Source organism: Pongo abelii, chromosome 18 (assembly GCF_028885655.2).
Source record: "Pongo abelii isolate AG06213 chromosome 18, NHGRI_mPonAbe1-v2.0_pri, whole genome shotgun sequence".
Lineage (NCBI taxonomy): Eukaryota > Metazoa > Chordata > Mammalia > Primates > Hominidae > Pongo > Pongo abelii.
In genome coordinates this window covers 51,291,988-51,313,896 of record NC_072003.2, presented here as the reverse complement: position 1 = coordinate 51,313,896, position 21,909 = coordinate 51,291,988, and the positions used below count along the sequence as shown (strand labels likewise).

Below are 21,909 nucleotides of genomic sequence, written 5' to 3'. Positions count from 1 at the left end.
TAGAGACCTTTAGGTTCAACATCACACTGCCCCTGGTCATTCAGCAGTGGGTGGGGCTTGGAGCCAGACTATAAATTGGGGCACCTGAGCTTGCAGCATCCAGACAACCAAACTCCATCAATCAAGAGGAACTTAATCCAGGGAGGTAGGGTAGGGGGTTGAGATCAGGAGCAATAGTTTAGAAAAGTCTCTATTTTGGGCTTTTACTAGACTATTGGGGAAACAAGGGAATAGAGTAGATGGTTATAAAATTTCAGAATCAAGAAAGTTTAATCTGAGAGTCCCGGTTGATGATGAATACCATGGGATATTGGTATTGGGTACTTAAAAGAATGCCAAATTGGAAAGAATCATGGGCTTTGTCAGAGTTTCTTCTCTTTCTAGGCATGTAGAAGAGCCTATTTACATCATTAACTTGTCAGCTTTGTGTACATACATGTGCAGACACGCATGCATAATATACCATAAGGCAACATAGCTGATAGTGGACCTTAAGGTATGTTTCTGTGTCCTTTCTATCAGTTCACAAATTACAAGTAGGCAAGAAGCACTGCCTTAGACCTTGGATTTTCAGTTTTCTGCTGTTTGGTCTGTATGTTTTATATTTTTAGCCCTTTGAAAAAAATGTCATCCTTTTCCCAGGGTTCTTCTGCTCACTGGGTCAGAAGCATCCAATTTCCTGTCATCGGTTGCGGTTCAGCCATGTTAATACTAAAAGTATAAGAATGTCATAATCCCAGAGTGATATAAAGACCTTTCCAAGGAAGATGAGATACCTAGAGGCTGTGAAGGAGAAGTCTGAAGGATTTGACCACGTTCAAATGAAAAGCTTTGGTTCAGCAAAACACCAGAAACAAATTCAAAAGATAAAATACACTCCGGAGAAGCCCATTCTCTCAACACATCTGACAGTTCACAAAGAGCAACTGCAGTCCAACTTAAAAAATAAAGAAAATGGTAGGAAAATGGGCAACGTGCACTGAGGCAATATATAAGAAGAAGGAATGCGCAATTAACCAACAAAAGCCTGCTCTTTCCTAACGCGTTGAAGATAAAAGCTTAGTGAAGATTAAAATTTATTGAAGATAAAAATGGACGCTTCTGGCCATACATAAAAGCATTGTTGGTAAGAGAATGGGGTAATTGACATGCTCCTGGGAAATAATGCGCATTCAGACAACCTCTAATGAGTGAATCCACTGGGGGTACCACTAGGAATAGAAAACGACCTCCAATGCTCAAGTTTGTGGTCCAGAATTTGAGCAGCGATCTAACAAAGTAGAGGCTCCCCCTGCGTCATGGGCCCCACCTCTTAAGCAAAGAAGAATGCCTCATTTTGGTAACTCACCCAAATAACAGAATTTTTTTTTGATAATCTTATTGCATTTATTTGGTTAAGTCTGAGGCAGAATTTTTTTCTCCTTTGTATCTTTGTTTTGTTTTGTTTTAATCCTTAAAGTTTATTACCAAACTACACCTTGGTGTTTCTTCAGGATGTGAACAGGGCTTTCTATTCCCAATTAAGTGTTTCTTTCCTTTAATTCAGGAATCTTCTAATCATGTATTTTAATTTCTTTTTCTGTCATCCCTCCCCACGCCATAAGCTACCAGTCACTATATATGTTGGAGCTTGCTTTATTGTGCCATAGATTTCTAATGTCATGTCTTCAGTCATTATTTTGTGTCAGAAATTTTTGTTCTTCCAGGGACATCTGGCAATGTCTGGAGACTTGATACTGGCACCTATAGAAATGCTAGTGACTTATTATGGGTAGAGGCTAAAGATGCCGCTAAATATCCTACAATGCCCAGGACAGCCACTGCCACAACAAAGAATTATCCAGTCCACAATGTCCATAGTGCTAAGGAGGAGAAACCCTGTCCTAGGGTCAAGGTTGGATGCTGACAAGACTAATTTCAAGTGATTTCAAATGATTGTGGGGAAAATACCCAGAAGTTGACAGGAGCAATATGTAGATATTTCCTTCTGTAAATTATATTTCCCTAATGCTAATGCTGGAGCATTTGGAAGCATGTGTATAAATATTTGAAGCACAAAACCAGAGAGATGCTCTTATGTATTTAGCTTCTAGTTTTAAATAATAGATACTACAATAAACCTTGATTAAACCTTGATTATCTGATATGCTCTGGGTTTGTGCTTTTTGTGTGGGTTACATTTTCTAGTTAATGAATGTTTAACCACAAAATATTTTTGTTTCAAGCTTTGCTTTGCAAAAATATAGCATTTCTAACTGAGGTGCTTGTAATGTCCCTGGATTATGAAGTAAGTTGAAAACCCTGAAATTCTGTATAAATAAAGGAGGGAAGAGTATTACAGTTAAGAACACAATTTCTTCTAGGTATGAGACTGGACTAAAATGATAACTGAACACAATGTTAGAATTTCTGAAAGTGATTTTAAAGTAAAAGTCAACATCTAGCAATTAATAAACATCTATCTAAAATTTTATTTAGCACTTTAGTCGCATGTACAACACTCTTACCATGATGAAGAAACTCCATGAGACTAATGAACTGATCTGTATTCACTTTATATCTTTTTTTCCATAAATACACATATTTGAGTAGTTCCTGTTATAATTGTTTGCAAATTCATTTGCATGATTTCCTTCAATATTTCACAGAACCTACAAAATTAATTACTTGATCTCTGTAAGAATAAGCACCCTGTCTCCTCCCTTTCTGTATTAAGGCTAATTTAAAGGGAGGAATATAATTTAATACAATCTCATTGTTTACTCACATTACACGTGCATAATGAGATCTCGGTAGGAAAGGATGCTGAATGCTACCTTTGAGACTCAATTAGTAACTTGGGGCAAAAATATGATAGTCTAGCCACGTAGTCATTAAAACTTCCCGGATGATAACCTTTGAATGGTCAAATCTGTAGTTTCTAGAGTTCCTCTCAATTCTTCTAAAATGCTAAAAAGCAGGTTCAGAGGAGGGTGGGCAAAGACTACAGGAGCCAGAAATCTCCATCGTCATCACTGCACTGGTTTGTCTGGGTGGCATAATTTCCAAAACTCACTGATACCCTACGCTTGATACAATGATGTAATAAAGTAAAACAGAACAAGAAAAATTATTCTTGAGCCATTTATTGATATTCCCCCCATATCCTCTCCATAAAGAGTTGAAATAAAACAGCATGACGAACCCTGAAAACTGACACAGAGGTTGTTTGTCTGAAGAAAGGTTTGGATGCCATTTTCTTTTCAGTTTCATTCTTTTCCTCAGTTGTTCTTTACATTAGCCAGAACAATCTTAAGTATAATACACACATTCAGTCAGATTTTTTTTAAGTTTAACAATGACCATCTTCATTCATAAGGGCAGTTAATTTAGAGGTTACTCAACCCATTGTGTCTTTGGATGTTGCAGCACTACTTATTCAAAGTTAGTTGGACCACATCATTTTGCTTACATGTACTCATGTTCCAAAGAGAATTTAAGTTTGCTTACAAAGATACCACATCAAAATGATGTTGTGTTCATTTTTTACCACTGCCTGAAATCTTGAGGGCAATCAAAATAGCAGGTGATGCAAATACTTTATTGGTCATTATTGGACACTTTTTGCAGTTGAGGACACTGTAGTCACCAAGTAACTTGTTCAGTGTCTGCTGTGCACTTGTTCAGTGTCTGCTGTGCCCTCGGCACTGAGTTGGATACTGTAAAAACATTACCTGATGAATTTTATCTCCAGAAACATTTCCCCTATTCAGAGCTCAGCTATTCAGGAAATTTCTCCAACTGAAAATAGTCAAGAGACGTGAATCTTTGATCAAATCTTTGATCATCCCAAATAATAGAAATTGTTCCTCTGGCCCTGACTGGAGACCTGTTTACTCATACTTTGCCCATGTGTTTAACAATCATGACTTTCTGATTTCCCAGTTTGTGGTGCTTTAGGAGCAGTGAGTTGGAAGGTGAGAGAAGGTTCCCATTAGAGGCTGGGCACAAAGGCTCACACTTGTAATCCCAAAACTTTGGAAGGCCTAGGAAGGTGGATCACTCGGGCTTAGGCATTTGAGACCAGCTGGCCAACATGGTGAAACCCCATTTCTACTAAAAATACAAAATTAGCCCGGCATAGTGGCATGCGCCAGTAATCCCATCTATTCAGGAGGCTGAGGCAGGAGAGTCACTTGAATACAGGAGGCAGAGGTTGCAGTGAGCTGAGATCATGTCAGAATGAAGGAAAAAAGATTCCTATTGGAGGCACAGTAATGTCTGAAAGCCTCCACAATAAGAGGAGATTTGAAAAACAGATAAAAGACAATACACTTCAGACTATCAGGGCATTAAGTACAGGGATACCCAGTAATAAGGCACAGTGAAATAATGGATGGCAAAAACATGCATAACATAACATGTTTAAAAAGACAGAGACGTATAAGATATACCATAAATGTGCTTCTTGCCAAAATATTTGCACTTTTAAAAATGCTTCGGCCTAAGAAAGAAAACCATCAGTTATCTGGAAGACTCAACCACTCTGGTGGATTTATTTTTCTGTATAGCAGAGGTTTTAGCATTGTTGATGAAGCACAGCTAACAGTAAACAGCAAGTGGCAGGATGTCATTAAATGCTGGATTGTCTGCCATGTCTTTCCATAGGTTCTAAGGAAAAGTAAGTGACTGAAAGCTCTAATAGTGAAAGAAGGTTTACGAGTCTGTGCTAGGTCTTGAAGCTAAACTAGAATTTGAATAGGTAGTGGGGTTTCACACTGATTAAATAAGAAGTCAATTTTTTTTGTCTCTTTATTCTCATCTTATCTCTGGATAGTAGTCCAAGAAAATGGACCACTTGAGAGTAGAGATTCTGAAAGAGCCCAAAACAAAGTCTTCCATCTTCACTGTTTTTCTCGGCCTTCTTCCACCTCTCTTCCTCCAACCATCTTGAGTCAAGTTATTCTGCTCCAGTGTGATGTGAAGAGCAGAGTAAGGCAGTAGAATCCATGTCCTAAGTTTAAATTCTGGAGCTTACCAACTGGTACCCTTGAACAAGATGTTGAGCCTCTGTTCCTGCAGATGAACCAGCACTCACAAATTATGATCCCACTGATTATAAATCATTAGGACAATGCAGGTGATGAGTATTTTCCAAACCACAAAATCCTATAAGAAACATTTTAAATGTTAGTTTTCCACTGAGTGATGAGATTCTTCAGGATTCTTCTTTTCTCTCTCCACACACCTAGGACCTCAGGGGCCTGATTATGGCAACAAACTGCCCTTTGGGACTTTGAATTACTCAGCAGCAATACCAATGCTGTGATTATTATTGTATGTAGTTTAAATCTCAGCATGAAGAGCAGGCAGGTGAAAACACCTCTTTTTCTTTCCAGCATTTGCTATAGGAAAGTATGTAAAAAAAAATGGCTATTTGGCTGATCAAGTGAAATGTACCAGGAAATTATAAATGTGTAGATGGCAAGAATGAGAGAGGGAATAGTTATCACTCCAAGTCAGTCTGTCTGGAAGTTTGGGGAGATATAGTGATTGATGAATGCCTGTTCAAGCCATCATGGTTTATTAGGTTCAAGTCCACAGGCTGGAAATTCTTATTAATCAAATGAGGTGGGGCAGAGTGGCCACTCATACAAGATGAGCTTATTCTCATCCAAACCAGCCTGGCTATCCTTCTATTTACCAGGAGCAAGGCCTGCTGCGTCTCACTCAGACTTGTACTCTGCTTAGGTTTTCCTCCTAATGAGAAAGAACTCATTGTTGTCATTGATTTGAGAGTGAATCCTACTTTGTGTCCCTGGGGAAATCTGCAAATGCCCAGGGCTCATCTTGTCCTCTCTCGTCACCATCCAGCCTCATTCCCTTGAACCCCTCCTTCCATTGGAGCCAGAATGATCTATTTAAAATGCAAATCTAACCACTACTTCTGTTATTCTCTAAGTCTTCCAGAATAAATTCCAAATTTCCTAGCATGGACTACAAAACCCTCTATGACTGGTTCCCTGCTCTGCAATATAGCCTTCTGCTAGTCTCCAACTAGAAATTTATGGTCTACCAATGCCAGAGTACTTACTATTCATGAGGCCCTCCCCTTCTTACCAAGACACTGTTTACACCTCCATGCCTTTGTGCTGTTCTCTTTATTAGAACTTCCTTCTATACTCTCTTTTCCTTGCTATTCTTCCTCATTCTTCAAGATGTAACTCATACATTTTTTTTTTTTTTTACAATAAACCTTTTCTTGTAATTCCAGAGTGGTATCTGAGGGAGGTCATGCTTTGCACTCACATCAATCTTTGTGCGTAGCTCTCTGCTTATAGAACATTGAAATGATCTGATTATGTGTTCTTTTTCCATTAGAAATGTGTGCTTTACAAAGACAAGGACTGTATTTTATCTCCAAGCACTTAGCACTAGACTTGGCAGCCTACTCAGTAAGTGTGTGTCAAACTGAACCATTGTGTTTCTGGAACCTTCTGACCATGTGATCCATTCATTGGTTCATGAGTGGAGGTCTACTTTGATTACCAGACAAAGGGGAGAACTGGAGTACTTACCAAGCCAATAGAGATTAGCTGGTGGTTGTCTACATATTCAACTGAATAAAAATCTCTATATTTCAAAAGTTATTTTAACATCTCCTGTGTTGCTTGCATCATAATAGGCATTATGAGCATCCACTAATGACCAGGCAGACCTCCTGCCCTCAAAAGATTTGTTTTCTAGAGAAACAAAGCTAAATCTAGGTGCTGCAAGAAAAGTCACAGCCTTGGGGTGTCAGTGAAGAGACAGACCAAATGCTCTTGAAGTAGTCAGAAAAGTCTATAGGGTAAGAGACACTCCAAATGCCATTGGAAAATGGCTAACATTTTGAAAAATAGAGATAGGAAGTGGGAGATGATGCTTTCCAGCCAAAGGAATATCACAGGCAAAGAGATAGGAAAGCCCTGAGTATAGTCAGGTAACATGAGCACTCCTGATAGTTCACAATCTGACCCTAATGTGACTCATCTTCCATCCATTACCCCCACTTCCAGGCTCCAGCCACTTTAATTCCTTTCTCTAATCTAATGGTTCACAAAAGAGCCATCAACAGAATGATTGCTGGGCCACCGATTGCTGGGCCCCATCCCCAGATTTCAGATTTAGTAGTTTAAGTGATGCTGTGATCTGGGGCCATGTTTAAGAACTGCTGCAAAACTTCTCTTTTAACACCATCATGGCAAAGACCAGAAGGCATTCTCCCCACTCCCACCCTAGACACCTCAGGAGATGAATTTCAGAGCTCACCCAGAGCCTTGGGCACTTTGCTTCTGGAGGAACAACTGTCCCTGGAAATCACAGCCAACCGTCCATTGGCAAAGCGGCCACCACCATTTCAGTTGCAGAGCAAGGCAGTGCTTTCCCATCATCCTGGCAAATGAAAGACTAACTTAGACCATCTGGTTCTGTAACACCCTCCTACACCACTGCTTAAAAGCAGCCGAACATATTTTCTCTTACATTTTGTCAATAAAATATTGCTCCCCCAGGCTGTCGGCTTGCCACATATGCAGTCCTTAAGCAAAGTGGGAGCAGTTAGTGGTGGCACCAAGAGGACAGCCATGGGCAGAGCCCCTCAGCCTTTTGCTGTTGACTCTCCACAACCCCTCTTCTTGGAGGCAGACCCTTAAACTGATGCCTCAAAATATTTTTTAAAAGTGCAACCAAATATATATGAAGACCTTTCCTGGCTGCTGTGCCTTTTCTGTCCTGTTAATTTTGCTTTGCTTTAAAAGAGTGAAGAATCAATGTCTAGCATTTCCAATGACCAGGTAGAGTGTGTACACATTTATTAAGATTAATTAAAAAGTAACAAATTGTAAAGTAATAACATTAACAACCAGTAGAAAAAGTGTAGACATTTTGACAGTCTTTTTGAATTTCATTAAAAGATGGTAGTGACAAAAACCCCAGAGACTATTTCTACTTTACTAAAGAAATAGGTCACAGATTCAATTACAGTCACTGAAGCATGGACTCAATCTATCATGGCAAATTAAGTACATTTTAGCAACCTACTTTCCTTTAAAAATTTTATAGACACTTTCAGTGGAAGAAGAAAGACTATAGAAAAAAAAAAAGAAATTGCAAAACCAAGTCCCACCCTACTCCCCCCCTAGGCTTTGAGTAAGCATTTGGCTTATTTGCTTTGGGTATAAGACAGAAAATCATTAAGAAATACTCAGCATGCTCACAATTATTACTCTTCACTCTTTCATGGTTTAATGATGCAGATTTGGAATTGGGAGTGGGAAATGGCTCCAAATTAGAATCACTAAGTCTTCAAAGTAGGGCTTTGTTCTCCAGGCGGGCCCCACCCCCCTGCTTTTAAAACAGGACTATTTGTACTCTATAGCTTTTATAAATTTTTTTTTTTTTTTTGGCCTTTGAGTCTCAGCAGACCCATTGAGTTCATTTCTGGAAAGATAAACAAATAAATAAATAAGACTTGTGTGGCCTGTGGACATATGGTTTAGCAAAGTGCTGGTACTGGGAGAAGAAAACACCATTTTGCCCATAACAAAACTGGTTTCATGTTGACAACTGACGTTTGGGAAGGGCCTCTTGCCCAGCAGCAAGCAGGATCTTTGAGACACAACAGCCACAGTAACCGCCAAGTGTGAAGGACTGAGATCCTTATGTGTGCCCTTTGACAAGTAAGAACCTGGGGCTGGCTGGGGCCTTCAAAACCCAGGGCAGGAGTCTTAGGAATCTTCCTGGCCAGGAAGCTTCAGGAGCCCAAGTGTAGGTCTTGCTCCTTAATGACAGGGCCAGCAAAGCCCCTAGTCAGGTCGGTGCTGGTAGTGCTTAATCTGCTGCAGCTTCACCTTTTCTCTTAAACTCCGACCAGTCTTTTCCGAATGCCTCTGTGTAATGGGCACAAAGAAGTAAGCAATCACACGTGCTCCCCAGAGAAGCATTATAGTGCTTCATGCATCTCTAAATTATCTTGCTATTGCCCAATTAAATCAGAACCTCTAGTTGGCCAGGCTGAAGGCTAAATTTACTGATAGAATCTCAGTAGAACTAACTGGCAGAATTAAATTTTTAATTTTAATTGCAAAATTGCAGCTCCCTTAGAGATTAGTTTCACAGCAGCTAGTACTCTTCAAAATATTGCAAATACAGAGGTATTCACAGCCTACTTGCTTGGTATTATCTCTCTTCATAGATAGTTAAATGATAGAGATAGATAGATAGATAGATAGATGACAGATTTAGAGATAAATAGAGATAGCGATAGATAAAAATAGAGATAGAGATAGAACTGAGTCAAGAGCTACCAGGTCTTCTTACAGTACCAGCTCTTTGAAACTACAGAGTTGGTATGTCTACCTGTGTGCTGTTTAACTCCCATCTGTGACACTATTCCTGGAATGGGATAATGAGTTTGGGGATGACTCATGAGACCAGAAAGGCTAAAGACTGGCAGCAAACTGAGGCTGCAGGTTCTCCATATAAAGATGGTGAACTGACATTGGTACTCATGTGCAGTAGCTATACTTGTCCTGAATAGATGAGGGGACAAAAAAAGATGTGTATTTAGGTGGTTGCCTAGCCTCCCACTTAGTTTAAGATGGTGTGCTAGGTACATTTCCTCTATTTGTCCTTCAGCTAAATTGATACAGTAGCAAAGCCTATTGCATCTTCTGAGTTTAAGCCTGTACTCACTGATGTCCCAGTGCAAAAAAAACAAATCAAAACAAAACAAAAAACTAAATATACCTAAACAGATTTATGAATGTATAATATATTCAGTAATGTTTAGCATATAATAATTTAATATGCTAAATACAATTTTATACTGTATTATGAATTACACTCAGTGAAGCGAGATGGTCATACTGTGAAAGGCCCCTGGGAACTGAGACCAAAGGGAGCGTTATTCCCATCTCAAGTTTACCAGCCAAGTGTAGAAAATGCCTGCAGGATTTAAAGCAAGGTGCTGTCCTCAAGCATCCTGGTTTAGCTGTTCCAGAGTGGGCCAAGTTTTGGTAGTTGTTTTTTAAGCTTTGTCAGGTGATTCTAATGTATAGCACGGTTTAGCATCATTGATTTAAATTTTCTTTCTCTTTCTGTATTCGCTGAATTTGTGTAATTTAAAATCACTTTCAGTGTGACTCTCTGATGCTGCTCTCTCCTGCCATTTGGGCAACAGCCAACTTCCAATACCAACCTTGTTTCTGGAGAAGCATTCTTCCCACATGGGAAAGGCAAGGATGGTGCTGAGCCTGGTGAGTCTCTGTTTGGGGCCTTTGACTGTGCCTGAACACACATTTGCTAAAACTGACAAAGCAAGACAGGAGGTGGGGCTGTCCAGAAGGACAAGTGCTTCACTTTGTCACCTTCAAAATGATTTTAAACCCCTGAGATCAATGCTGATAAGACGGATATTTGAGATCAATGCTGGACGGTATGAAGCCAGAAACTGGTGGGAAAACCTCTGGAAATACATGAGATACAGCTCAAAACTCTGGATAAAATCCATCTTTCTCTTGTTTGAGTTTTTAAAAGGTAGAATCAGATGGTGCACTAGGCTTGGTGTCCTTGGGAGACGGCCTAGCATAATGGTTAGGATTACAGACACAGAAGCCAATTTGTCTGTGTTGAATACTCACTCTGCCACTCACTAAGTGACTTGGGGCAGGATACTTAATTCCCATGTGCCTCACCTTCCTCATCTGCAAGATGGGGACACTAATCTTACCTACCTTATAGGCTAATTCTGAGGATTAAATGATTTAATGCATGTAAATTGCTTAGTCTGGTGCTTGGGACAGATTGTGTGCTGAAGAAATACAGCCATTGTTCCATGTATTATCAGTGGCATTATGTAGGGTAGCTAATTGCTGGATGACTCATTCTATGTCTTCAGTTACATTTTCTTTTCCTAGCTTACATAATAGAATAAAAGATATATTTTCAGAGGAAGGATATTGATGTCCACCCCTGGTGGATCATCGGTGAGGCAGTATAGGAAAGAGGGCTTGGAACTGGAAGCGTTATACCTTTCAGCTACCTGTGGGTGACTTCAGGTCAAGTTCTTGGCATCGTTTGAATTCAAGTTTTATTAAGTTCAAACATAGGATTTCTTTATTTTCATTGCGTCCTTTGCTGAGATTTTCACTAGGCCTTATGAAAAACTCTTCATGTTTATGTCACACTTTACAGATAACTTATAAATCATTGCATTCAAGCCTCATGCTAACATGTTGAAAAATATACTCTTATCCCCAATTTACAAATGAAGAAATGGAAGTCAAGACTTTTCCCAAGGCCACAAAACTGGTTAAATGGCAAGTACTTAAGGCTCCCAAGTTCAGCAATGTTTCTAGTAGACTGTAAGTGCATCATTTTAGATAAATGGCATATGGGAACATGCCTAGGAAATTATAGTGTGTAATATAAGTGGTGTGTTTTGTCATTATTTGGGGACTTTCCCTTTGATATTATGTAAAGGGAAAGGTAGCACAGAAATAACAAGCCTTAGGTATTATAGTCAGTCACTTATCATTCATTAGCAGTGAAGTTGGTGCCCAGTGACTGAATCCCTATTCCCAGTGTTGACTTAGGACAGACATCATACTATCTATGTCTTTTATTATTTACCCTTCTTTCCTTTGCTGATTTTCACTTCAAGGTGATACACTGCTGACCTATTAAACAGTGATCTTTGTCCGCATGGAAATTAATTAGCTGATAATTGTCTGGAAGATAGAACAGTGACTAAGAGTTTGGAAAGTAGAAGGAAGTTCTCTAGGAAGCAGACTAACCAGAGGTTTTTTGGTTGGGTTATTTCCTTCCATCTGAGTCTCATTCTGTCTTTCCCTACTCCTGCTCCCTGAGAAGCTCAAATATCTCTTGATGAACTTGGCATAATAACCACACACAGCTGGACGGCAATATGGCTTGAGAAGGAGTGTACTCACAGCCTGTGATGTTAGATGAGCTTCAATTTGTTCAAACTACTTGCTGTGTCATTCTGACTCCAGGCATCAGTGTGAAAAATGGGAAATTTAGTTACCTATATAGATAGTAATAGCAACAGTCATACCTTGAAATTTTGTAATATTTTTGAAGTTACTACGCACACACGTTTCAGGCGATTGTTGCCACAGTTTGGTGAAATAGGCAGGTTTATTCTTCTTATTATAGAGTAAACAAATCTCGGACCTGGGGAAATGTTTGACTGGTAATGTTTTACAGGGGCAGGCTCATGTCTGTACTAACTCTGCCTTTTTATGTGGACACTAATCTTTTGCCTACCCAGGACAACCACTACCAGGACAAACTATTCATTTATTTTGTAAAAATAGGCCCTCTTTTTGGTAGGGAGCTCTTACACTCCCAACTACAAATATTTGTTTGTATTTACAATGCATTTATCAGACCTTATACCCTCGACATGATTGATTGATAAAGGGTTGGACATCCAACCCAATTAGGCCAATCTCTTCCTGGAATTTTTCAAATTGGAAATAGGAGATAGAAGTTTACAGCCATGGAAGCTTAGACAGTCATGTTTTTCACTATGTTGAGAAAGCTGATTTGCATGGAAAGAATGAAGCCAGCAAACAGAGAAGCAGAGTTGGGAAAAAGAGAGAATCTTGGTGGCATTGGAGTCCCTGGTCCCAAGTATTCCTAAGACTGTGTCCACTGGGAGAATTATCCTTCAATAAGGGTTTGTAAGAGTTTTTTCTCTCAAATTCAGCTCTTTTATAAAGTGATGCTAGGCATTGTATTTCAGAACCTTTAGCTCTTTAACAAAGTGTGACAACATTTTCGACTTTTATTAGAGAGTTCTTAATAGTTTATTGTGCAAATGAGGCCAATTAGCCAATCTTGAAAACAGGCATATGGATTCATGTATACCATTTGGGTCATGCAAAAAGTTCAGAGTATACTATGTGGAGTGCATTAGGCGAAGATCTGAGAGAGTTGAGATTGATGAAGTGGGAAAATGGGAGGTTGGTGCAAGCAAGCTATATGTAACTGACATCCACTTATTTTGTTAAGGTCAATGTAGAACCTGTTTTTTGGTAGGTATGTCTTTTTTTTTCCTACAGCATCTTAAAAACTATACATAAAATTCTCAGCAATATAATTCTTACATTTGTGAGCATTTACATTAACAAAGCCTTTTATGCACATTCTTGCCTTTATTTGTCACAAAACCCTGTGAGATAGGGAGGTCCTATCACTCCAAACGCTTGTAGTAATGAGGACAGAAGTGCTTGAAAAATTAGTGGTTGAGGAGACAGAGTGCCCTCGGAGGTTTTATTGGATAGTACTTCTTGAAGATGTTTATATAAAGGACCTAGCAAGTTTTCAACCTAAGTGGATGTTTTTGTTCTTGGTACTTTTTCCCACCTCTTAACACTTGCCTGCTCTAAATGTCTGAATTCTCCAGGGTTACTGAGCAATCCTCTGCTTTTTAGGCATCAGGTGTTGCTCGTGTAATATCTATAAATTTAGTTTTTAAGTTTTCTAAAGCTAATGCTTAAGGCCTTCTTCAGAACATTTTACAATGGTTTATTGCTTTTTAAAAATAATTGTGTATCAACCAAGATTGTCCTAGGACTATTATAAATTTTTATATATTAAAAGAGACAATGTTTTCTAATTTGTTAAACTACAAAAAATATAGGTATATTTTATGATTTCCCCATTTTCTCCTTCTCCTGGCTTTCTTTTTGTATAATGTACAGCTCTCCCACTGTTAGCAAGGAGGGTATGAGTGCAATTGGCTTCAGCATAGGAATTCTGATTGGGTTAAGACAATAAGTCATGCCTATCTTCCCAGCTGAGATTGGTTCAGGGATGGACCTTTAACCCCGTTTGAGCCAATGAGAGGGCGAGTCACAGGTGAAAGAACTTCAGGAAGAGGCACTCTTTTCTCCAGAACAATGTGGTTCAGTGGGACCCTCTGAGACATGAACCTGCTTAGATTATTTTGTTACCACAAGGAAATAACCTAGATGAACTGAAAATATCAGGTGAAACTAGCTGTCCTAAAGGACTAGATCCATGATGACATCTTTTGGAACTAGAACTTCTGGACTTTTCTATTATGGGAGCCAATCCATTATTTTTGAGGTTTAAGCCACTTTGGCTGAGTTTCCTACCTTATACAATGTGTATTTAGCCCTCATAAACGCATGTGCTAGTTCCCTTCTCTAATTTCTCTCTTTTCTCCACTCTCTTCCATGACCTGTCAGAACTGGAACCTGAAGGTCATGTTCATGGCTATCTCCAGGTTTTACCTGCTGTGCCTACTTAAGTAAATAAATATCCCATATTGACACTTGAATAAGTAAATATCCCATGTTGTATATTTGTGAAAGAGTGATGATGAAAGTAATATTTAGCCTACAGGTTGTTGGGAAAATCAAATGAGACAATGATAAAAAAAGTACCACACCAATATTAATTATCTTTCTGAACAGTGCTAATTTAATCTAGAAATTGTTGTCAAGCCCATTTCCCCTAATTTCTTTCCAGAGAAAAATTTATAATGATCTAGTAATAGACCTATAACCAGGAAGAAGCAAGAAGGGTTATGTGCAAATAGGTCACAGGTAGAATAATAAAACTCTAGTGTCATAATTATTTTATGTATGGCCTGATTTAATGCATGGTGGAATATTCCACTGAATGAAATCATCTTGCAGACTGTAAGCAGCAGACTAAGATATTAAGAACTAGAATTTGTACACTGTGATTGATTATATTACAATAATTTAGTTCAAAGTAGACATCATTATATCTCATCCAGAATTTCCTTCTAATGTGAGAAAATGTTTCTGCATGGTAAATTTGCTCAATTTTGCAGCAGCTGTTTCTGAGCCAGAGACCCTTGCAACTCCCTGGGGCTGGAATGCTGGGGGTTCTGGAATCTGAGCAGCACCCCTTTGACTCCAATATAGAGTGGGCATGTGCCCTAGGCTTTCCCCTCCAGCCTAACTGTTGTCTACCCCAGGCCTACTGTTTTCAGGAAATGCTATGCAGTTGCATAAACAAGTTCAAAACCAGCTGCATTTTTTCTGGTTTGACCGAATAGGGCTGTTTAACATGGAAAAGACATTTACTGGTGAGGCCTCCTTTGTAGTTAAATTCATTCCGATTGCCCCATCTTGTGGAAGAAAGAAAAATAGCCAGATTATTCTCCCCTTTAGGTGAATACCCTAGAAGAAAAAAATCAACCCATTTATCTCTCTCTATCTTTGTCTATAAGCTCTTCTCTGTCACATGATACATCCCAAATACACAAGTCTGAAGAAAGGCCTGTATTCCTCACATATTTGCAACCTGGTCCCCTTTCTTTACTGATAGGAGACCAGTATGTGATGGTTGCATTCAGAAGCGCTAGACAGAAATTCATTGCTGCAGGGGAGAACTCAAGCTCTGCCACCAGAATGCAGGCCCAAGTCAGAATCCATTTGTGCGGGTCAGTTTCTCAACCTGCTGAGTTATTCTCAGAATCCTGGAACAACAGTGATCACTCTATTTCCAGGTATTTGAGATACTCCTCTCTTCTCAAGCCAGCCTACCTTGCATTCACTCACTGGTACATGGGTGTCTATTCAGAGGAAGAGTAGATGGAATCAATTCATGTATTTGTTCATTCACCAATTTACTTATTTATCCATTAATTCACCCTTTTAACATTTTTTTTTTACTTAACATTTGTATGTTGAGAATCTTCCATATGCCGTGTACCATGCTATGTACTAGGGAAACAGTAATGGGCAAAACAGCCACATAATCTACCTTTATGGAATTGGCACTTTTATTGGAGCTGGGTACACAGATACTAATTAAAGAATCAGACACATATATAATTGAAAATTGTGATAAGTCTATGGAAGGGCATTAAAGAGTACTATGAGACCATAAAAGAAAGACCTGATGTATGGAGCCTGACCTTTCAGGATAAAGTGACATTTGAGCTGAGATCTGAAGAGTAGACACTAAAGGAGAGACAGGGGCGTGTGGCAAGGCATTACAAGCAGAGCCTGTGAGGTGGGAAGAATGCAGTGGCTGCAGCAGAGAAAAAGGAGAAAGAGTGGCTCCTAAGAAAGCTGTAGAAGCAGTCAGAAACCAGATTATGTTGGGCTTTGAGGACATATTAGGAGTTTGGCCATCTGACCACATGGGTTGCAAATAGAAAGCACTGTTCTTTCATCAAACAAGGCCGATTTAGTCTGATCTTCCTTTGCTCCGGCTCACAGCAGTTGTGACAAAGGAGCCAAACCAGTGCTTTCTGGGTGTCCCTGTCTCCTTCTCGGCCAGCAAAACTGTGTAATTTCTCAAATTACAGTTGCTTTGTAGGGGACCTCTACGATTTACCTAGCACCTAAGGGTGTTTGTTTGTGGGTACAAATGACTGTTGATTCTGTCTCTAAGCGACAAAGAATAGCTTGCCTCTGCAAGCAGTCAGCCTGAAAGTTGCACAACACTGACATCTGCTGCTTGTATGCAGTTTGAGATTGTACCAGGTCAGAAAGAGTAAATGTAGTAAAACTAAAGGTTTGAAAATGTTGGGCAAAAGTATACACACACACACACACACACACATACACACACACACAGAGGTGGGTGCACACAGCTCCTCTACAGCCTTTGGTCTTGTAATTCTGATTTTTCAATAATATACAAGAATAGAAGGCGAATTTCAACATGATGTTTTCTTACTGTCAATATTTGCCAATTGGACAAGGTGTTCACATGATGGAAGATGAAGTTTCTGCTTGGCTTTAGAGGAAAAACAATTGACAAAAACCTAGATCAGTGTTTTCACTTGGCAAATATTAATACAAGGCATAGAAATAAATGAAAAAAGGTATCAACTTTCATCATAAAAGCAGCTTAATAATAGTGATTTTGTGGATGATGTATAATATTTGCATAGTAATTTATCATTTCTAAAGCATTTTAAGATGTCTTTTCACATTTCCTCAGTCATTCAACCATTTATTCACTATATAATGAGTGCCTACTTTATGAGAGTCATTAGTCCAGGCTGCAAGGATTCTCTTGGTCCTGGCAGGGTAATTAAGGAAGAGTACAGCGTAACACTTAACCAAGTATGCACTGGATTCAGACTTTGCTGCTCTAAGTGTCCATGCCCTTGTGTGTTAAATGGCCAGTGATAATAACAATGCCTATTGCATCGAAATGTTGTGAAGATTAAGTGAAGATAATACATGTAGAACATTCACTACAATGCCTAGTACATCACAAGGTACTTGTGGAACCATGAGTTTAGGTATCCTAATTTTTAATGTAGGAAACAAAAGATTTTCAGCTTGACAATGTTTCATGATGACAAAGTAAAAAATGGGTATGCAGTTCATGAGTTTATGACTGGGATGTCATGAGGGTTAATGGAAAGGGGTAGGTTGAAAAGGCTGGAAAGGAGGGCTGGTCCTATTCTCAAGGAAATCTGGTGTCTAAGAAGTTTTGGCTTCATTGTACAGGAGGATTTTAAGGGAACGCTGTTCTCAGAGTAGTGCTTTAGGAATATAGGTTATTGGGGTTAAATGACAGGAAGGAACAGAGACAGAAAGCAGAACCATCAGTTAGGAAGTTCTTACATGGGCCCTGGTCTGAATTAATTAGGCCTTGAGACAGACCAGAGATGATGGTGGGATGCAGAGTAGTAGGTTGATGAGGATATTACAGAGAACGAATCTAGATGAGATGTTGGCTGTTGAGTGTTTATTGGCTGTTTCATGGGATGGCTACATTGTCGTCTTTGAGATCTCATTCCTTGGAAACACAGAAGAAAATAATTTTTTCCCTTTTTTCTGCTTTGCTGTTTATATTGTGTGGAGATCAAATTCTACCCCAGAAAATTCAGTGTGTCCCAGCAACTCATTTATACAGTAAACAATCAGTCTGTGTTCCCTTGGCAGGAAACTGCCAGTGGCCATCAGAACAATCACACATTCTTCCATCTGAGAAAGGCAGCTAGGACAAACTTTGAAAATCTAATATGATTGGTCATATGTCTGGATCCTCTGGGTTTAGACTTCTGAAGTAAAAAATCTCTAAAAGGTGTTTCTAGAAAGTGAAGAGAATTAGATCTTTAAATGTAGTGAAAGTGAAGAGAAAGCAGACTAAGAAATGGAAACTATTAACCAGCACATGTAATAAATATATGCAAAACGGAATAATCTATAGCAAATTCATGTTCTTTTTTATTATGGAAACATTTGTCAATATTTATCATATTACCATTAAGAAAATCTTAAGAAATCCTTTAACATACAAACCTTAGAGCAACTCAAACCCAAGGTTACAAATCATTTACAAAAGTATGTAGCCTCATTGTGGATATTTTGGTTATTAAACAAGAAAGATATAAAAAATTGAAATAAATTAAATATTTAACTTATGAAACTAAAGATAACACCAAAACAATCCAAGTAAAATTATTACATAACTAATGATAATAACAGCTATATTTAATAAATTAGAAAACAAAATGCAATTAATAACCAAAAACTTCTTCAGAGCATTAAAATTACCGCCTCTTCCTTGAAAGTCTTTAAAAGAAGAGACGAGAAGAAAGAGAACTACAACTTTTAAAATAAAACAGAAGCTGGAAATATAAATGTTAAGAGATTAGATGAGCTAGAAGAAATATTTTGTGCAACATTATGCCAATACATTTAAAAATATAGATCAAAATAATAACTTCCTAAGGAGATAAATTGTTAAAATTGGCTCAACAAAGATAAATCAAGGAAGCATCCATACTATTTCAATAACCAGAAAATAAATGTAAATATTTGTCAAAGATCTACTATTTAAAAAGATACCAGGATTATGAATAACTCTGTATGTAAATTTGATAACCTAGAGAAAATGAACCAACTTTGTGAATGACGTAACCAAAACTCACACAAAGACAAATAGACTATCTAAATAGGCCCATATCTATAACCAAATTGAATCAATAATTAATAACCTTCCAAAACAGATAGCACCAGACCTGCATGTATTCACTAGTGAATTCAAACAGTTAAGGAAGAAATGCTACTACGTTTTTACAGTTTCTTCCAGAAAATAGAAGGGATATTTCCTAACTCATTCTATGACACCAACATTAACATAATACCAAAACTAGACAAAAACATTATGAAAAGAGGAAACTAAAGACCAATATCTCTCATAAACATCGATGCAAAAATCTTCAACAAGATATTAGCCAATCATATTTAACAATATAAAGAATTATACATATAGTCAAGTGGGATTTATTCTAGGTATAAAAGTCTAGTTCAACATTCAAAAGTCATTGAATATAATCTATCATATCAATAGGCTAAAGAAGAAAAATTGTATAATCAGTTAAATCAAATAAGTAGTTGCAGAAAAAAAATCATTTAACAAAATCCAACACTCATTCATCATGAAAACTCGCAGTAAACTAGGAATAAAGGGGAACTTCCTCAACTTCATAAAGAGTTGTACAAAAAAAAATAGCTAACATCATAATGGTGAGAAAATAGATGGCATCCTTCTAAGATCAGGAACAAGGTAATAATATCTGCTTTCACCACTCTTATTCAGCATTATATTGGAACCCCTAGCTAATGCAATTAGACAAGAAAAGGAAATAAAATATATAAAGGTTTGGAGAAAGAAATAAAGCCTTCTTTGTTCATAGACATGATTGTCTATGTAGAAAATTTCAAAGAATAAATAAATAAGTAAATAAATAAATAAATAACTCCTGGAGCTATTAAGCAATTATAGAAATGTTGCAGGATACAAGGCTACTATACAAAAGTCAACTGATTTCCTATATACCGGCAAGGAACAGTTGGGATTTGAATTAAAAACACAATGCCATTTACATTAGCACTATAAAAGAAAATGAAACACTTAGGTATAAATCTAATAAAATATATACAAGATCTATATGAAGAAAATGACAAAACTTTGATGAAAAAATTAATGAATATTTAAATAAATGAACATATATTGCATGTACATGAACAGAAAGACTTAACATCATCAAGATGTCAGTTCTTCCCAAATTAATCAATATATTCAGTACAGTACCAACCAAAGTATCAGCAAATCATTTTATGGTTGTCAACAAGCAGATTATTAAAAAAAGACCCAGAATAGCCAAAAAATATTGAGGAAGAACAAAATTTGAGGTCTGACACTACCCAACTTCAAGGCATACTATAAAGCTAGAGTAGTCAAGACACTGTGGTATTGGTGAAAACAGAGACAAATATATTAGTATAACGAAATAGAGTACCCAGAAATAGATCGACACAAAGGTAGTCAACTGATCTTTGACAAAAGAGCAAAGGCAATTCAATGAAAAAATAATAGTCTTTTCAACAAATGATGTTGGAACAACTGAACATCACATGCAAAAAAATGAATCTAGATACAGATCTTACAGTTTTTGCAGAAATTAGTTTCAAATAAATTATAGACCTAAATGTGAACTACAGTACTATAAAACTCCTAGAAGACAACAAAAAATCTAGGTGACCTTGGGTTTGGCACTGATTTCTTAGTGATCCATAAAACAACATTGTGATCCATCAGTTGTGATCCATCAGTTGTGATCCATCAAAAAAATTGGTAAGTTGGACTTACTTCATTAAAATTAAAAATTGCTCTACAAACACTGTCAAGGGAAAGAAAAGACAAACTACAGAATGGGAGGAAATCATTGCAAAAAACATATCTAATAAAGGACTGGTATCCAAAATATAAAGAGTTCTTAAGATTCAACAATAAGAAAACAGCCAAATTTAAAAATGAGCAAAAGACCTGAAGAGATATCTCACCAAAAAAGATATGCAGGTAGCAAATGAGCATACAAACAGTTGCTTACCATTATAGTTTACTATGGACTTGCAAATTAAAACAATAGTGAGATACCACTACTCATATATAAATTAGAATGGCTAGAATCTAAAACACTGACAAATGATAAGGAGGCTGTGGAGCCACAAAAGCTCTCATTCATTCCTTGTGGGAATGCAAAATGCTGCAGCCACTTTAGAAAACAGTTTGGCAGTTTTTTCAAAACTCAACATGTTCTTACAATACAATCAGCAACTGCTGTTTTGGATATTTAGCCAAATGAATAGATAGTTTATGTCCACACAAAAACCTGTACATTAGTGTCTATATAGCTTTATTTGTAACTGTCAAAACACAGAAATGATCAAGATGTCCTTCAATAAATGAATGAATGAATAAACAAATGAAGACAAGTCCATACAAAGCAATATTACTTTGCAATAAAACGAAATAAGCTACCAAGCCACAAAAAAATGTGCAGGAACATTAATGCGTATTGTTAAGTGGAATAAGCCAATCTGAAAAGGCTGTGTACTGTATGATATAACTATGTGACAACCTGGAAAAGGCACAACTATGAGGACAGTCAAAATATCAGCATTTGCCAGGGGCTTGTGCAGAGGGAGGGGAGGGGAGAATGAAGAGGTAGAGCCCTGAATTTTTAGGGCAGTGAAACTATTCTGTATGATACTCTAATGGTGGGTACATATCATTAATACATTTGACAAAACCAGTAGAATGTACAACACCAAGAATGAATCCTAATATGAACTACAAACTTTAGTTAATGATAATATATCAATATTGGCTCATGAGTTGAAACAAACATACCACAGTAATGCAAGATGTTAATAATAGGGAAAATTGTATTGGGGAGTGAAGGGGCCTATGGGAACTCAATGTACTTTCTCCTCAATTTTTTCCTAAACCTAAAATTGCTCTAAAATGAAGTCTAATAATTTTAATATGTATAAATTATATGTTGTTATATATATATATATAATTAATGAATAAAAATTT

General features: G+C 37.6%; 2 long non-coding RNA genes across 9 annotated transcripts in view; one reads left to right on the top strand and one right to left on the bottom strand.

The window, feature by feature from the left end:
• The first annotated feature begins 38 nt into the window (after window positions 1-38).
• Window positions 39-21,909, top strand: part of LINC02911 (long intergenic non-protein coding RNA 2911) — a 58,748-nt gene continuing 36,877 nt past the window's right edge. For 2 of the 8 annotated variants that reach the window (XR_008514571.1, XR_008514572.1), the window contains exons 1-3: window positions 39-145; window positions 643-1,126; window positions 10,159-10,277. This is a non-coding gene — a long non-coding RNA (long intergenic non-protein coding RNA 2911). Of the gene's footprint in view, window positions 497-642; window positions 2,144-6,724; window positions 6,830-10,158; window positions 10,278-21,909 lie in introns of those variants that run through there. The other 6 variants (XR_008514567.1, XR_008514574.1, XR_008514569.1 and 3 more) reach the window with 5 other exon arrangements.
• LOC129050788 (uncharacterized) lies at window positions 4,774-6,624 on the bottom strand. The gene is made up of 2 exons (XR_008514575.1): window positions 6,558-6,624; window positions 4,774-5,148 (listed from the first exon to the last, which is right to left on the bottom strand). It is a non-coding gene; the product is annotated as an uncharacterized LOC129050788 (long non-coding RNA).